The sequence below is a fragment of the Heterodontus francisci genome, chromosome 33 (assembly GCF_036365525.1).
Source record: "Heterodontus francisci isolate sHetFra1 chromosome 33, sHetFra1.hap1, whole genome shotgun sequence".
Taxonomy (NCBI): domain Eukaryota; kingdom Metazoa; phylum Chordata; class Chondrichthyes; order Heterodontiformes; family Heterodontidae; genus Heterodontus; species Heterodontus francisci.
This window is the reverse complement of record NC_090403.1, coordinates 58,342,199-58,359,236: the sequence shown is the minus strand read 5'-3', so window position 1 is coordinate 58,359,236 and position 17,038 is coordinate 58,342,199. Positions and strand designations below refer to the sequence as shown.

Here is a 17,038-nt window from a genome sequence, read left to right as displayed (position 1 = left end):
ACAGTACAGCACAGGAACAGGCCATTCGGCCCTCCAAGCCTGCACCGATCTTGATGCCTGCCAAAACTAACACCTTCTGCACTTCCGGGGCCCATATCCCTCTATTCCCATCCTATTCATATTTTGTCAAGATGTCCCTTAAATCCGCTATTGTATCTGCTTCCACCACCTCTTATGGCAGCAAGATCCAGGCACTCACCACCCTCTGTGTAAAAAAACTTGCCTCGCACATCCCCTCTAAACTTTGCCCCTCGCACCTTAAACATATGTCCCCTAGTAAGTGACTCTTCCACCCTGGGAAAAAGCTTCTGACTATCCACTCTGTCCATGCCGCTCATAACTTTGTAAACCTCTATCATGTCGCCCCTCCACCTCCGTCGTTCCAGTGAAAACAATCCGAGTTTTTCCAACCTCTCCTCATAGCTAATGCCCTCCAGACCAGGCAACATCCTGGTAAACCTCCTCTGTACCCTCTCCAAAGCCTCCACGTCCTTCTGGTAGTGTGGCGACCAGAATTGCACGCAATATTCTAAGTGTGGCCTAACTAAAGTTCTGTACAGCTGCAACATGACTTGCCAATTTTTATACTCTATGCCCCGACCGATGAAGGCAAGCATGCCGTATGCCTTCTTGACTACCTTATCCACCTGCGTTGCCACTTTCAGTGACCTGTGGACCTGTACGCCCAGATCTCTCTGCCTGTCAATACTCCTAAGGGTTCTGCCATTTACTATATACCTCCCACCTGCATTAGACCTTCCAAAATGCATTACCTCACATTTGTCCGGATTAAACACCATCTGCCATTTCTCCGCCCAAGTCTCCAGCCGATCTATATCCTGCTGTATCCTCTGACAATCCTCATCATTATCCGCAACTCCACCAACCTTTGTGTCGTCCGCAAACTTACAAATCAGACCAGCTACATTTTCCTCCAAATCATTTATATATACTACAAAGAGCAAAGGTCCCAGCACTGATCCCTGCGGAACACCATTAGTCACATTTCTCCATTCAGAAAAACACCCATCCATTGTTACCCTCTGTCTTCTATGACTGAGCCAGTTCTGTATCCATCTTCGAAGAAGGGTCACTGACCCAAAACGTTAACTCTGCTTCTCTTTTCACAGATGCTGCCAGACCTGCTGAGTGGTTCCAGCATTTCTTGTTTTTATTTCAGATTTCCAGCATCCGCAGTATTTTGCTTTTATCTGTATCCATCTTGCCAGCTCACCTCTGATCCCGTGTGAATTCACCTTTTGCACCAGTCTGCCATGAGGGACCTTGTCAAAGGCTTTACTGAAGTCCATATAGATAACATCCACCGCCCTTCCCTCATCAATCATCTTCGTCACTTCCTCAAAAAACTCAATCAAGTTGGTAAGACAGGACCTCCCCTTCACAAAACCATGCTGTCTCTCGCTAATAAGTTCGTTTGTTTCCAAATGGGAGTAAATCCTGTCCCGAAAAATCCTCTCTAATAGTTTCCCTGCCACTGATGTAAGGCTCACCGGCCTATAATTTCCTGGATTATCCTTGCCACCCTTCTTAAACAAAGGCACAACATTGGCTATTCTCCAGTCCTCTGGGACCTCACCTGTAGCCAATGAGGATGCAAAGATTTCCGTCAAGGCCCCAGCAATTTCTTCCCTTGCCTCCCTCAGTATTCTGGGGTAGATCCCATCAGGCCCTGGGGACATATCTACCTTAATGCTTTGCAAGACACCCAACACCTCCTCCTTTTTGATAATGAGATGACTGAGACTATCTGCACTCCCTTCCCTAGGCTCATCATCCACCAAGTCCTTCTCTTTGGTGAATACGGATGCAAAGTACTCATTTAGCACCTCGCCCATTTCCTCTGGCTCCACACATAGATTCCCATCTCTGTCCTTGAGTGGGCCAACCCTTTCCCTGATTACCCTCTTGCTCTTTATATATGTAAAAAAGCCTTGGGATTTTCCTTAATCCTGTTTGCCAATGACTTTTCATGACACCTTTTAGCCCTCCTGACTCCTTTCTACTGTCGTTATATTCCTCAAGGGATTTGTCTGTTCCTAGCCTTCCAGCCCTTACGAATGCTTCCTTTTTCTTTTTGACGAGGCTCACAATATCCCACGTTATCCAAGGTTCCCGAAACTTGCCAAACTTATCCTTCTTCCTCACAGGAACATGCTGGTCCTGGATTCTAATCAACTGACGTTTGAAAGACTCCCACATGTCAGATGTTGATTTACCCTCAAACAGCCGCCCCCAATCTAAATTCTTCAGTTCCTGCCTAATATTGTTATAATTAGCCTTCCCCCAATTTAGCACCTTCACCCGAGGACTACTCTTATCCTTATCCACAAGTACCTTAAAACTTATGGAATTCTGGTCACTGTTCCCGAAATGCTCCCCCACTGAAACTTCCACCACCTGGCCGGGCCCATTCCCCAATACCAGGTCCAGAATGGCCCCATCCCTAGTTGGACTATCTACATACTGTTTCAAGAAGCCCTCCTGGATGCTCCTCACAAATTCTGCCCCATCCAAGCACTAAGTGAGTCCCAGTCAATATAGGGGAAGTTAAAATCACCCACTACCACAACCCTGTTACCTTTACATCTTGCCAAAATCTGTCTACATATCTGCTCCTCTACCTCCCGCTGGCTGTTGGGAGGCCTGTAGTAAACCCCCAACAACGTGACTGCACCCTTCCTATTCCTGAGCTCCACCCATATTGCCTCACTGCATGACCCCTCTGAGGTGTCCTCCCGCAGTACAGCTATGATATTCTCCTTAACCAGTAATGCAACTCCTCCACCCCTTTTACATCCCCCTCTATCCTGCCATAAGCTTCTAAAGCCTGGAACATTTAGCTGCCAATCCTGCCCTTCCCTCAACCATGTCTCTGTAATAGCAACAACATCAGTCCCACACATACTCACTGACTCTCACTGGGGTACAATTCAACACACACTGACTCTCACTGGGGTACAGTCCCACACACACTGACTCTCACTGGGGTACAGTCCCACACACACTGACTCTCACTGGGTCTACACACACTGACTCTCACTGGGGTACAGTCACACACACACTGACTCTCACTGGGGTCCAGTCCCACTCACACTGAGGCTCACTGGGGTACAATTCAACACACACTGACTCTCACTGGGGTACAGTCACACACACATTGACTCTCACTGGGGTACAGTTCCTCACACACTGACTCTCACTCGGATACAGTTCCACACACACTCACTCTCACTGGGGTACAGTCCCACACACACTGAGGCTCACTGGGGTACAGTTCAACACACATTGACAGTCACTGGGGTGCAGTTCCACACACACTCACTCTCACTGGGGTACAGTCCCACACACACTGACTCTCACTGGGGTACAGTCCCACACACACTGACTCTCACTGGGTCTACACACACTGACTCTCACTGGGGTACAGTCCCACACACACTGACTCTCACTGGGTCAACACACACTGACTCTCACTGGGGTACAGACACACACACACTGACTCTCACTGGGGTACAGTTCCACACACACTGACTCTCACTGGGGTACAGTCACACACACATTGACTCTCACTGGGGTACAGTTCCTCACACACTCACTCTCACTGGGGTACAGTCCCACACACACTGAGGCTCACTGGGGTACAGTTCAACACACATTGACAGTCACTGGGGTGCAGTTCCACACACACTCACTCTCACTGGGGTACAGATCCACACACACTGACTCTCACTGGGGTACAGTTCCACACACAGTGACTCTCACTGGGGTGCAGTCCCACACATACTGACTCTCACTGGGGTACAGATCCACACACACTGACTCTCACTGGGATACTGTCCCACACACACTGACACTCACTGGGATACAGTTCCACACACACTGACTCTCACTGGGGTACAGTTCCACACACACTGACTCTCACTGGGGTACAGTCCCACACACACTCACTCTCACTGGGGTACAGTCCCACACACACTGAGGCTCACTGGGGTACAGTCCCACACACACTAACTCTCACTGGGGTGCAGTCCCACACATACTGACTCTCACTGGGGTGCAGTCCCACACATACTGACTCTTACTGGGGTACAGATCCACACACACTGACTCTCACTGGGGTACAGTTCCACACACACTCACTCTCACTGGGGTGCAGTCCCACACATACTGACTCTCACTGGGGTACAGATCCACACACACTGACTCTCACTGGGATACTGTCCCACACACACTGACACTCACTGGGATACAGTTCCACACACACTGACTCTCACTGGGATACTGACCCCCACACACTGACTCTCACTGGGGTAGAGTTCCACACACACTGACTCTCGCTGGGGCACAGTTCCACACACATTGACTCTCACTGGGGTACAGTTCCACACACACTGACTCTCACTGGGGTACAATCACACACACACTGACTCTCACTGGGGTACAGTCCCACACACACTCACTCTCACTGAGGTACAGTCCCACGCACACTGAGGCTCATTGGGGTACAGTTCAACTCACATTGACAGTCACTGGGGTGCAATTCCACACACACTCACTCTCACTGGGGTACAGTCCCACACACACTAACTCTCACTGCGGTGCAGTCCCACACATACTGACTCTCACTGGGGTACAGATCCACACACACTAACTCTCACTGGGGTACAGTCCCACACACACTGTCTCTCACTGGGGTACAGTCCCACACACACTCACTCTCACTGGGGTGCAGACCCACACACACTCACTCTCACTGGGGTACAGTTCCACACACACTCACTCTCACTGGGGTGCAGACCCACACACACTCACTCTCACTGGGGTACAGTCCCACACACACTCACTCTCACTGGGGTGCAGTCCCACACACACTGTCTCTGACTGCGGGTACAGTTCCACACACACTCACTCTCACTGGGGTACAGTCCCACACACACTGTCTCTCACTGGGGTACAGGTCCACACACTGTCTCTCACTGGGGTACAATTCCCCACTCACTGACTCTCACTTGGGTACAGTTCCACAGGCACTGACTCTCACTGGGATACTGTCCCACACACACAGACACTCACTGGGGTACAGTACCCCACACACTGACTCTCACTGGGGTAGAGTTCCACACACACTGACACTCACTGGGATACAGTCCCCCACACACTGACTCTCACTGGGGTAGAGTTCCACACACACTGACACTCACTGGGATACTGTCCCACACACACAGACACTCACTGGGGTAGAGTTCCACACACACTGACACTCACTGGGATACAGTCCCCCACACACTGACTCTCACTGGGGTAGAGTTCCACACACACTGACTCTCACTGGGATACTGTCCCCCACACACTGACACTCACTGGGATACAGTCCCCCACACACTGACTCTCACTGGGGTAGAGTTCCACACACACTGACACTCACTGGGATACAGTCCCCCAGCAATGCAACTCCACTGCCTTTTGCTTTTTGGCTGTCCTTCCTAAATACTGAATACCCCTGGATGTTCATTTCCCATCCCGAGTCACCTTGCAGTCTTGTCTCCGTAACCCATTTACATCTATTTACGCAATGTGGTTGATTCTTAACTGCCCGCTGAAATGGTCTAGCAAGCCAGTCAGTTGTATCAAACCACTACAGAAAAGTCGAATAAGAATAAAACTGTATGGCCTACCCTGCAGCAGAGATGACAGAGTCACACCCTGCCCAGTCAGCCCTGCAAAGTCCTTCTCACTAACCTAGAGATATAGAGTCATAGTGGCAGAGAAGGAGGCCATTTGGCCCATCTGGAGACTTGTGCCAAAATTGGGAGAGTTATCCCACAGACCAGTCAAACAACAGTCTGACATAGGCGTACTCACTGAATCATACTACAATGGTATGTTAGCCTTTATTGCAAGAGGATTTGAATAGAGGAGTGGTGAAGTCTTGCTTCAATTGTATAGAACCTTGGTTTGACCGCACCTGGAGTACTGTGTGCAGTTTTGGTCCGCTTATCTTAGGAACGATATTATTGCCATAGAGGGAGTGCAACGAAGGTTCACCAGATTTGTTCCCGGGATGTCGGAACTGTACTGTGAAGAGAGATTGGGGAAACTGGGCCTGTATTCTCTAGAGTTTTGAAGAATGAGAAGTGATCTCATTGAAACCTACAAAATACTGAAAAGGATAGACAGGGTAGATGCAGCTAAGATGTTTCCCCTGGTTGGGGAGTCTAGAACCAAGGGACACAATTTCAAAATGAGGGGGAAGTCACTTAGGACAGAGATGAGGAGAAATCTCTTTACTCAGAGGGTTGTGAATCTTTGGAATTCTCTACCCCAGAGGGCTGTGGAAGCTCAACCATTGAGTATGTTTAAATCAGAGATTGACAGATTTCTAAATACCAATGACATAAAGGGATATGGGGATAGTGTGGGAAAAAGGCATTGAAGTGGATGATCAGCCATGATCGTATTGAATGGCAGAGCAGGCTTGATGGGTTGAATGGCCTACTCCTGCTCCTATGTTCCGATGTTCCTACCTTACAGCCAATGTCCCAGACTCCTCTATCACCCTCCCTGGGTATGTCCTGTACCACTTGCAGGACAGACTCACCGGAGATGGCGGCACAGTGGTATACAGTCGGGAGGGAGTTGCCCTGGGAGTCCTCAACATCGACTCTGGACCCCATGAAGTCTCATGGTATCAGGTAAAACATGGGCAAGGAAACCTCCTGCTCATTACCACCTACTGCACCCCCTTCAGCTGATGAGTCAGTACTCCTCCATGTTGATCACCACATGGAACAAGCACTGAAGGTAGCAAGGGCACAGAATGTATTCTGGGTGGGAGACTTCAATGCCCATCACCAAGAGTGGCTCGGGCAGCACCACTACTGACCGAGCTGGCCGAGTCCTGAAGGATATATCTGCCAGACTGGGTCTGCGGCAGGTGGTAAGAGAACCAACATGAGGGAAAAGCTACTTCACTCTTCTTCACCAATCTATCTGTTGCAGAGGCATCTGTCCATGACAGTATTGGTCGGAGTCACCACCGTGCAGTCCTTGTGGAGGCGAAACCCCATCTTCATGTTGAGAATACCCTCCATCGTGTCGTGTGGCACTACCACCGTGCTAAATGGGATAGATTTCGAACAGATCTAGCAGCTCAAAACTGGGCATCCATGAGGCGCTGTGGGCCATCAGCAGAATTGTACTCAACCACAATCTGTAACCTTATGGCCTGGCATATCCCCCACTCTACCATTACCATCAAGCCGGGGGATCAACCTTGGTTCAAAGAGGAATGTAGTAAAGCAGCAGCAGGTAGAGGCCTGCTACCCGACCGGAACGCGACGGGACCCAACGACATGTGTCGGGTTCGGGTCGGGTCGGGTTGGACCCATCTTCAGGGTCCAGCTTTCGGGCTGTGGTCGGGTCAGGCCGAGTCTTGGTCGGGTCGGGTCGGGTCGGGCCGGAGACACACAGTAAGTGCTCTGCTGGTAAGTATTAAAAGTAAAAAACTGCTCTGCTGGTAAGTATTAAAAGTAAAAAACTTACCTGAGCTGGGAGTCCGGGACAAAACTGAGTCTGCGCAGTGAGCGAGTGACGTCACTGTGACGTCATCGTGCATGCGCTGCAGCTTCCTGAAACTTCCCAGTCGGAAGGTAAGTAAAGGGATGGTAGGGTCGGCCTCGGGTCAGGTCAAGTCAGGTCGGGTTTGGGGCACAATTGGAGGGACTCAGGCTGGGTCGGGCTTGGTTCCGCTGTGGTTCGGTTGGGTTCAGGTCGGGTTCCTTTTCCCAACCTAAAGCAGGCCTCTAGCACCAGGCATATCTAAAAATGAGGTGCCAACCTGGTGAAGCTACAATCCAGGACTACATGCATCTTAAACAGTGCAAGCAGCATGCTACAAACTGAGCTAAGCAATCCCACAATCAACAGATCAGATCTAAACTCTGCAGTCCTGCCACATCCAGCCGTGAATGGTGGTGGACAATTAAACAACTAACTGGAGGAGGTGGCTCCACAAATATCCCCATCCTCAATGATGAGGGAGCCCAGCACATCAGTGCGAAAGATAAGGCTGAAGTGTTTGCAACAATCTTCAGCCAGAAGTGCCGAGTTGATGATCCATCTCAGCCTCCTCCTGAAGTCCCCAGCATCACAGATGCCAGACTTCAGCCAATTCAATTCACTCCGCGTGATATGAAGAAACAACTGAAGGTGCTGGATACTGCAAAGGCTATGGGCCCTGACAATATTCCGGCTGTAGTTCTGAAGACTTGTGCTTCAGAACTAGCTGCACCCCTAGCCAAGCTGTTCCAGTAAAGCTACAACACTGGCATCTACCTGACAATGTGGAAAATTGCCCAGGTATGTCTACTCTGAGGCACAGTGTGGCTTTCGTGCAGAGAGATCGACCATTGACATGCTGTTCTCCCTTCGTCAGGTACAGGAGAAATGCCGTGAACAACAGATGCCCCTCTACATTGCTTTCATTGATCTCACCAAAGCCTTTGACCTCGTCAGCAGACGTGGTCTCTTCAGACTACTAGAAAAGATCGGATGTCCACCAAAGCTACTAAGTATCATCACCTCATTCCATGACAATATGAAAGGCACAATTCAACATGGTGGATCCTCATCAGAGCCCTTTCCTATCCTGAGTGGTGTGAAACAGGGCTGTGTTCTCGCACCCACACTTTTTGGGATTTTCTTCTCCCTGCTGCTTTCACATGCGTTCAAATCCTCTGAAGAAGGAATTTTCCTCCACACAAGATCAGGGGGCAGGTTGTTCAACCTTGCCCATCTAAGAGCGAAGTCCAAAGTACGGAAAGTCCTCATCAGGGAACTCCTCTTTGCTGACGATGCTGCTTTAACATCTCACACTGAAGAGTGCCTGCAGAGTCTCATCGACAGGTTTGCGTCTGCCTGCAATGAATTTGGCCTAACCATCAGCCTCAAGAAAACGAACATCATGGGGCAGGATGTCAGAAATGCTCCATCCATCAATATTGGCGACCACGCTCTGGAAGTGGTTCAAGAGTTCACCTACCTAGGCTCAACTATCACCAGTAACCTGTCTCTAGATGCAGAAATCAACAAGCGCATGGGTAAGGCTTCCACTGCTATGTCCAGACTGGCCAAGAGAATGTGGGAAAATGGCGCACTGACACGGAACACAAAAGTCCGAGTGTATCAGGCCTGTGTCCTCAGTACCTTGCTCTACGGCAGCGAGGCCTGGACAACGTATGCCAGCCAAGAGCGACGTCTCAATTCATTCCATCTTCGCTGCCTTCGGAGAATACTTGGCATCAGGTGGCAGGACTATATCTCCAACACAGAAGTCCTTGAAGCGGCCAACACCCCCAGCTTATACACTACTGAGTCAGCGGCGCTTGAGATGGCTTGGCCATGTGAGCCACATGGAAGATGGCAGGATCCCCAAAGACACATTGTACAGCGAGCTCGCCATTGGTATCAGACCCACCGGCCGTCCATGTCTCCGCTTTAAAGACGTCTGCAAACGCGACATGAAATCCTGTGACATTGATCACAAGTCGTGGGAGTCAGTTGCCAGCATTCGCCAGAGCTGGCAGGCAGCCATAAAGACAGGGCTAAATTGTGGCGAGTCGAAGAGACTTAGTAGTTGGCAGGAAAAAAGACAGAGGCGCAAGGAGAGAGCCAACTGTGCAACAGCCCCGACAAACAAATTTCTCTGCAGCACCTGTGGAAGAGCCTGTCACTCCAGAATTGGCCTTTATAGCCACTCCAGGCGCTGCTTCACAAACCACTGACCACCTCCAGGCGCGTATCCATTGTCTCTCGAGATAAGGAGGCCCAAAAGAAAAAAGAAATGTCCTGTCCATAAAAAGCAGGACAAATTTAACCCGGCCAATTACCAAACCCATCAGTCTACTCTCAATCATCAATAAAGTGAAGGAAGGTGTCAACATTGCTATCGAGCAGCACTCGCTCAGCTATAAGCTGCTCAGTGATGCTCAGTTTGGGTTCAGCCAGGGCCACTCAGCTCCTGACCTCATTACAGCCTTGATCCAAACGTGGACAAAAGAACTGATTCCAGAGGCAGGGTGAGAGTGACTGCCCTCGACATGAAGGCAGCAATTGTGGCATCAAGGAATCCTAGCAAAATTGAAGTCAATGGGAATTAGAGAAAAACTCTCCGCTGGTTGGAGTCATACCTAGCACAAAGGAAGATGGTTGTGGTTGTTGGAGGTCAATCACCTCAGCTCCAGGACATCACTGCAGGAGCTCCTCAGGGTAGTCCATGCCCGCATGCAGGAAGACCTAGACAACATTCAGGTTTGGACTGACAACTGGCAAGTAACATTCATAGAAACATAGGAACAGGAGTTTGCCATTTAACCCCTTCAGCCTGTTCCACCAAAAAATATATGGCATTGAGGAGGTCCCTTAATTTGAACCAGAGCTCGCTTTATCTGCAATGAGATGCTCTATCACTGAGCTACAGCCCCAGATATAAGTGTCAGATGATGACCTTCTCCAACAAGAGAAACTCTAACTGCCTCCCCTTGAAATTTAATGACATTACCATCACTGAATCCCCCCATCAACATCCTCACTAACTGATCATCCACAGCCCTGTAGGGTAGACATTTCCAAAGATTAACCTCAACCTTGGTCCAAACTTGGACAAAAGAGCCAAATTCCAGAGATGAAGTGAGAGTGACTACCATTGACACCAAGGCAGCATTTGACCGAGTATGGCATCAAGGAGCCCTAGCAAAACTGAATTCAATGGGAAAGGTGGAAAATTCTCCACTGATGGGAGTCATACCTAGCACAAAGCAAGATGGTTGTGGTTGTTGGAGGCCAAACATCTGAGCTCCAGGACATCACTGCAGAAGTTCCTCAGGGTAGTGTCCGAGGCCCAATCATCTTCAGCTGCTTCATCAATGACCTTCCCTCCATCATAAGGTCAGAAGTGGGGATGTTCGCTGATGATTGAACAATGCTCAGCACCATTCGTGACTCCTCAGATACTGAAGCAGTCCGTGTAGAAATGCAGCAAGACCTGGACAATATCCAGACTTGGGCTGATGACAAATAACATTCGCGTCACACAAGTGCAAACAATGACCATCTCCAACAAGAGAGAATCTAAACATCTTGTCTGCTATTCAATGGCATTACTATCACTGAATCCCCCACTATCAACATCCTGGGGGTTACCATTGACCAGAAACTGAACTGGACCAACCATATAAATACCGTGGCTACAAGAGCAGGTCAGAGGCTGGGAATTCAGCAGTGAGTAACTCACCTCCTGACTCCCCAAAGCCTGTCCACCATCTACAAGGCACAAGTCAGGAGTGTGATGGAATACTCTCCACTTGCCTGGATGGGTGCAGCTCCAACAACACTCAAGAAACTCGACACCATCCAGGACAAAGTAGCCTGTTTGATCGGCATCCCATCCACCACGCTAAACATTTACTCCCTCCACCACCAGTGAATAGTGGCAGCAGTGTGTACCATCTCCAATATGCACTGCAGCAACTCACCAAGGCTCCTTAGACAGCACCTTCCAAACCCACGACCTCTACCAACTAGAAGGACAAGGGCAGCAAATGCATGGGAACACCACCACCTGCAAGTTCCCCTCCAAGTCACACACCATCCTGACTTGGAACTATATCACCGTTCCTTCACTGTCGCTGGTTCAAAATCCTGGAACTCCCTTCCTAACAGCACTGTGGGTGTACCTACCCCACATGGACTGCAGCAGTTCAAGAAGGCAGCTCACCACCACCTTCTCAAGGGCAATTCGGGATGGGCAATAAATGGCAACATCCCTTGAATGAATGAAAAAATTCCAGAGAACAGTGTTCACCTGCTTTCACTCATTGTCTCTCCCTCTCTTTCTGTTTCTCCCCTTTCCTTCTGTCTGCCTTTGTCTCTCTTTCTGTCTCTTTCACTCTGTCTGTCTCTCTCTCTGTCTGGCTTTCTCTGTCTGTCTCTTTCTCTCTCTCTTTTCTCTCTCTGCAGCTCGAGCTGGGAGGTGAGCAGTTTGGCAGCTGTTTGCTATTTATTAACCAGTCATGGTTAAATTGGTTTATAAATTAACAGATGTTTCAACTTTATTTTTTCTTCTGGGATTAAAGATGGTTCTGGTGCAGCTCATGTGTTTACATCAGTAGCAGCAAATCTTCAACTGTGCCAATCATCTTTATTTAATGACTAATTTTTGTGTGTGAATTTTGTGCTCATCAAGGTAAGAGATAATAGTGCTGGAACATTCCATTTCACACTCCCAGGACAGGTACAGCACGGGGTTAGATACAGAGTAAAGCTCCAAAAAACAAAATGGCAGAATATTCTGAAGAAGCGGTGTAGAGTTTGTGTGTTGTGGATGAACGAGTATTTGGTAGTGAAAGGCTATGTTGCCCATTGTGAATACCGGCTGTGCTCTAGTCTCCCACTTTGCTGAAGATTGTGCCTGTGTGCAATGCACAGAGCTCTGTGTTGTTACACTCCCACCCAGGCTGAGGGCAAGCAGTGTGAACAGGGTCATTGGTCAGGAACCAAAATGTAAGTGCAGTGTGAGGGTCAGTTGATGTCTGATTGATGATGTACTCACTGTCCCGACAATCGCAGCATCTTCTTTAAACATTAGCCTCTAACTCACAGCAAGTCGCCATTTGCAAAATTGTTGTCAGCCATATCTCCTAGGCCAGGTGAGTCATTGGGGACAGTGCATACACCTGTACACAGGTAAACTGGACCAACATTATCAGGGTCCTGTGACTGTCACCCAATATCCTGCTCCATTAGGTGGAAGCGGTAAGTGTTGCAACTGTACCAGGCAGGCAATAATACCAAGTTAAACTTGTGATAGTGTTCCTCAACCAACAGCACTGAAACAGATTAACTGGTCATTATCATATTGCAGCTTGTGGAATCTTTCTATGCACAAATTGGCTGCTGCATTTTCTACACCGCATCAGAAGTAATTCATTGGCTGTAAAGCACTTTGCGATGTCCTGAGCTTGTGAAATATCTATATTTAGAGATACAGCACTGAAACAGGCCCTTCGGCCCACCGAGTCTGTGCCAACCAAGAACCAACCATTTATACTAACCCTACAGTAATCCCATATTCCCTTTCACCTACCTACACTAGGGGCAATTTACAATGGCCAATTTACCTATCACCTGCAAGTCTTGTGCAGTGTAAATGTAGGTTCTTTCTTTAATACTCAGTTCATGCACTTTGATCCCCACTAACACATTCTCATATCCAGTTCCATCTGGATGGTATTATCTACAAAAAAAAAATTTGGGTCTTATTTCTGCCTCAGATCATGTTTGTGTTTCACTCATGACTGTCATCTCCTCTGTGGCCCAAGTCTATCCCATTACAGCAGCAATTCCCAAGGAGATGGCTGTTCTTTGGCCTCCTTATCTCGAGAGACAATAGGTAAGCGCCTGGAGATGGTCAGTGGTTTGTGGAGCAGCGCCTGGAGTGGCTATAAAGGCCAATTCTAGAGTGACAGGCTCTTCCACAGGTGCTGCAGAAAAATTTGTTTGTCGGGGCTGTTACACAGTTGGCTCTCCCCTTGCGCTTTTGTCTTTTTTCCTGCCAGCTGCTAAGTCTCTTCGACTCGCCACACTTTAGTCCCACCATTATGACTGCCCGCCAGCTCTGGCGAACGCTGGCAACTGACTCCCACGACTTGTGATCAATGTCACAGGACTTCATGTCGCATTTGCAGACGTCTTTGAAGCGTAGACATGGACGGCCGGTGGGTCTGATACCAGTGGCGAGCTCGCTGTACAATGTGTCTTTGGGGATCCTGCCATCTTCCATGCGGCTCACATGGCCAAGCCATCTCAAGCGCCGCTGACTCAGTAGTGTGTATAAGTTGGGGATGTTGGCCGCCTCGAGGACTTCTGTGTTGGAGATACGGTCCTGCCACCTGATGCCAAGTATTCTCCAAAGGCAGCGAAGATGGAATGAATTGAGACGTCGCTCTTGGCTGACATACATTGTCCAGGCCTCGCTGCCATAAAGCAAGGTACTGAGGACACAGGCTTGATACACTTGGACTTTTGTGTTCTGTGTCAGTGCGCCATTTTCCCACACTCTCTTGGCCAGTCTGGACATAGCAGAGGAAGCCTTTCCCATGTGCTTGTTGATTTCTGCACCTAGAGACAGGTTACTGGTGATAGTTGAGCCTAGGTAGGTGAACTCTTGAACCACTTCCAGAGCGTAGTCGCCAATATTGATGGATGGAGCATTTCTGACGTCCTGCCCCATGATTTTTGTTTTCTTGAAGCTGATGGTTAGGCCAAATTCATTGCAGGCAGCCGCAAACCTGTCCATGAGACTCTGCAGGCACTCTTCAGTGTGAGATGTTAAAGCAGCATCGTCAGCAAAGAGGAGTTCCCTGATGAGGACTTTCCGTACTTTGGACTTCGCTCTTAGACAGGCAAGGTTGAACAACCTGCCCCCTGATCTTGTGTGGAGGAAAATTCCTTCTTCAGAAGACTTGAACGCATGTGAAAGCAGCAGGGAGAAGAAAATCCCAAAGAGTGTGGGTGCGAGAACACAGCCCTGTTTCACGCCACTCAGGAAGGAAAGGGGTCTGATGAGGTTCCGCCATGTTGAATTGTGCCTTTCATATTGTCATGGAATGAGGTGATGATACTTAGTAGCTTTGGTGGACATCCGATCTTTTCTAGTAGTCTGAAGAGACCACGTCAGCTGATGAGGTCAAAGGCTTTGGTCAGAACATACAAATGCCTCCTTAACCCATTGAGATTACTCTCATTTTGTTCTATTTTGATATTTTTGGAATCTTCCTGCTCTGTGAATCTTGGTGAGAATCTTCCAGATGTTTAATACCTTGTGTAGATCACAGAGGCAGGAGCATTGCTTTCAGAGTGAGACTGGCAGATAGGAGGACTGACAGCATTTGCCTGCTCTGGGGTGCAGTAGCCTGAAAGCAGTGTCTGACACTCCCAGCCTGCACATGTTCAGGATATTATCCCTGTAAATCACTGCTCTCCTACTCTCTAGCATTTAGAACAAAGGTTTAGATTAAAAGCTGTCTCATTGCATTTGGATGGAAACGGGTTGAAGATTCAGTGCTGATGCTGAGGCAAATTGTCTTGTGTGGCAGCACCAGCTGTGTTCAGAGGGCTCTGGGATAACTGCACTCTGAACATTGAGACTTCAGCATTTCAGAGGAGACTGCAATCAGACTCAGACTAAAGGACCTCAGGAAACCTGGCAACAAATCCTGGGCAATAGCTCAAAGGGACCAGGGCTAGGATTCAGGGATTGGCCAATGTTCCTGCTCATGCTCACTGAGTGGAGATTCCTGGTGGGAGGTGCATAAGGATCAGATTGGTCCATGGTCATAGTCCTACCTGCTCGCACTCTCTCGGATCACATTTGACAAATGCTTCAGGCGCCGGCCACGATGTTTAAGGCTACAGCTCAGCTGGGTTACCAACTCGCTTTGGATGTATTCCTGGAGGTTTCATTATGTGACCTCCTGTCTCCAATTGTCTCACCCCCAACCTCCCATCATCGGTCACCTGATCTTAGTAGTAATGTAGTTAAGGAAAGGACAAAGATAAAGTAAAAGTTCTCAATTGGGGAAAGGCATATTTTACTAAGTTGAGATGTGATTTGAAAAAAATGGACTGAATCATCTACTTGAAGGTAAATCACTGTCTGAGCAGTGGGAGGTATTCAAGGAGGAGATAGAGAAGGTTCAGAGTCAATCTGTTCCCACAAAGAAAATCTAGTTGTGAGGAAAACACAAAGAGTCTGCAAAGGAATGTAGATAGGTTGAATGAGTGGGAAAAAATTGGCAGATGGAGTATAATGTGGGGAAATGGGAGGTTGTTCATTTTGGTGGGAAGAATGGAAAAGCAGAATATTAATTTACATGGAGAGAGACTGCAGAATGCAGCAGTACAGACGGATCTGAGTGTCCTTGTACATGAATCACAAAAAGTTAACATGCAGGTACAGCAAGTAATTAGAAAGGCAAATGGAATGTTGACATTTATTGCAAGTGGGATGGAGTATAAAAGTAGAGACGTCTTGCTACAACTGTATAGAGCATTGCTGAGACCGCACCTGGTTTACTGTGTACAGTTTTGGTCCCCTTACTTAAGGAGGATACACTTGCATTGAGAGGTTGGGAAATTTTGATGCCCAAAGAGCCCTTTAATCATGAGTCACTAAAAGCTAGTTTGCAGGTGCAGCAAGCAATTAAGAAGGCAAATGGTATGTTGGCCTTCATTGTAAGGGAATTTGAGTACAGGAGTAAAGATATATTGCTTCAGTTGTATAGATCCTTGGTGAGACTGCACCTGGAGTATTGTGTACAGTTTTAGTCTCCTTATCTAAGGAAGAATATACTTGCCATAGAGGGAGTGCAACAGACGGTCACCAGACTAATCCCTGGGATGGTGGGATTGTCTTATGAGGAGAGAGTGAGGAAACTGGGCCTGTATTCTCTAGAGTTTTGAAGAATGAGAGGTGATCTCATTGAAACTTACAAAATTCTTAAAGGGCGTGACAGGGTAAGTGTGGATAGGATGGTTCCTCTGGCTGATGAGTCTAGAACTTACAAAGATCTTACAAATGGCACAGTGGTGCAGTGGTTAGCACTGCAGCCTCACAGCTCCAGCGACCCGGGTTCAGTTCTAGGTACTGTCTGTGCAGAGTGTGCAAATTCTCCCTGTGACTGTGTGGGTTTCTGCCGGGTGCTCCGGTTTCCTCCCATGTGCCAAAGACTTGCAGGTTGATAGGTAAATTGGCCATTATAAATTGTCCCTAGTGTAGGTAGGGAATATGGGATTAATGTAGGGTTAGTATAAATGGGTGGTTGTTGGTCAGCACAGACTCGGTGGGCTGAAGGGCCTGTTTCAGTGCTGTATCACTCTATGAGAACCAGCAAACACAGTCTCAGAATAAGGGGCAGGCCATTTAGGAGTGAGATGAGGAGGAATTTCTTCACTCAGAGGG

General features: G+C 48.4%; 1 protein-coding gene across 2 annotated transcripts in view; it reads left to right on the top strand.

Moving 5' to 3' along the window:
- The first annotated feature begins 12,135 nt into the window (after positions 1–12,135).
- Positions 12,136–17,038, top strand: part of ppp1r1b (protein phosphatase 1, regulatory (inhibitor) subunit 1B) — a 75,500-nt gene continuing 70,597 nt past the window's right edge. For both annotated transcript variants that reach the window (XM_068013040.1, XM_068013041.1), the window contains exon 1: positions 12,136–12,262. The gene's annotated coding sequence lies outside the window, so the exon portion shown is untranslated. The remainder of the gene's footprint in view (positions 12,263–17,038) is intronic.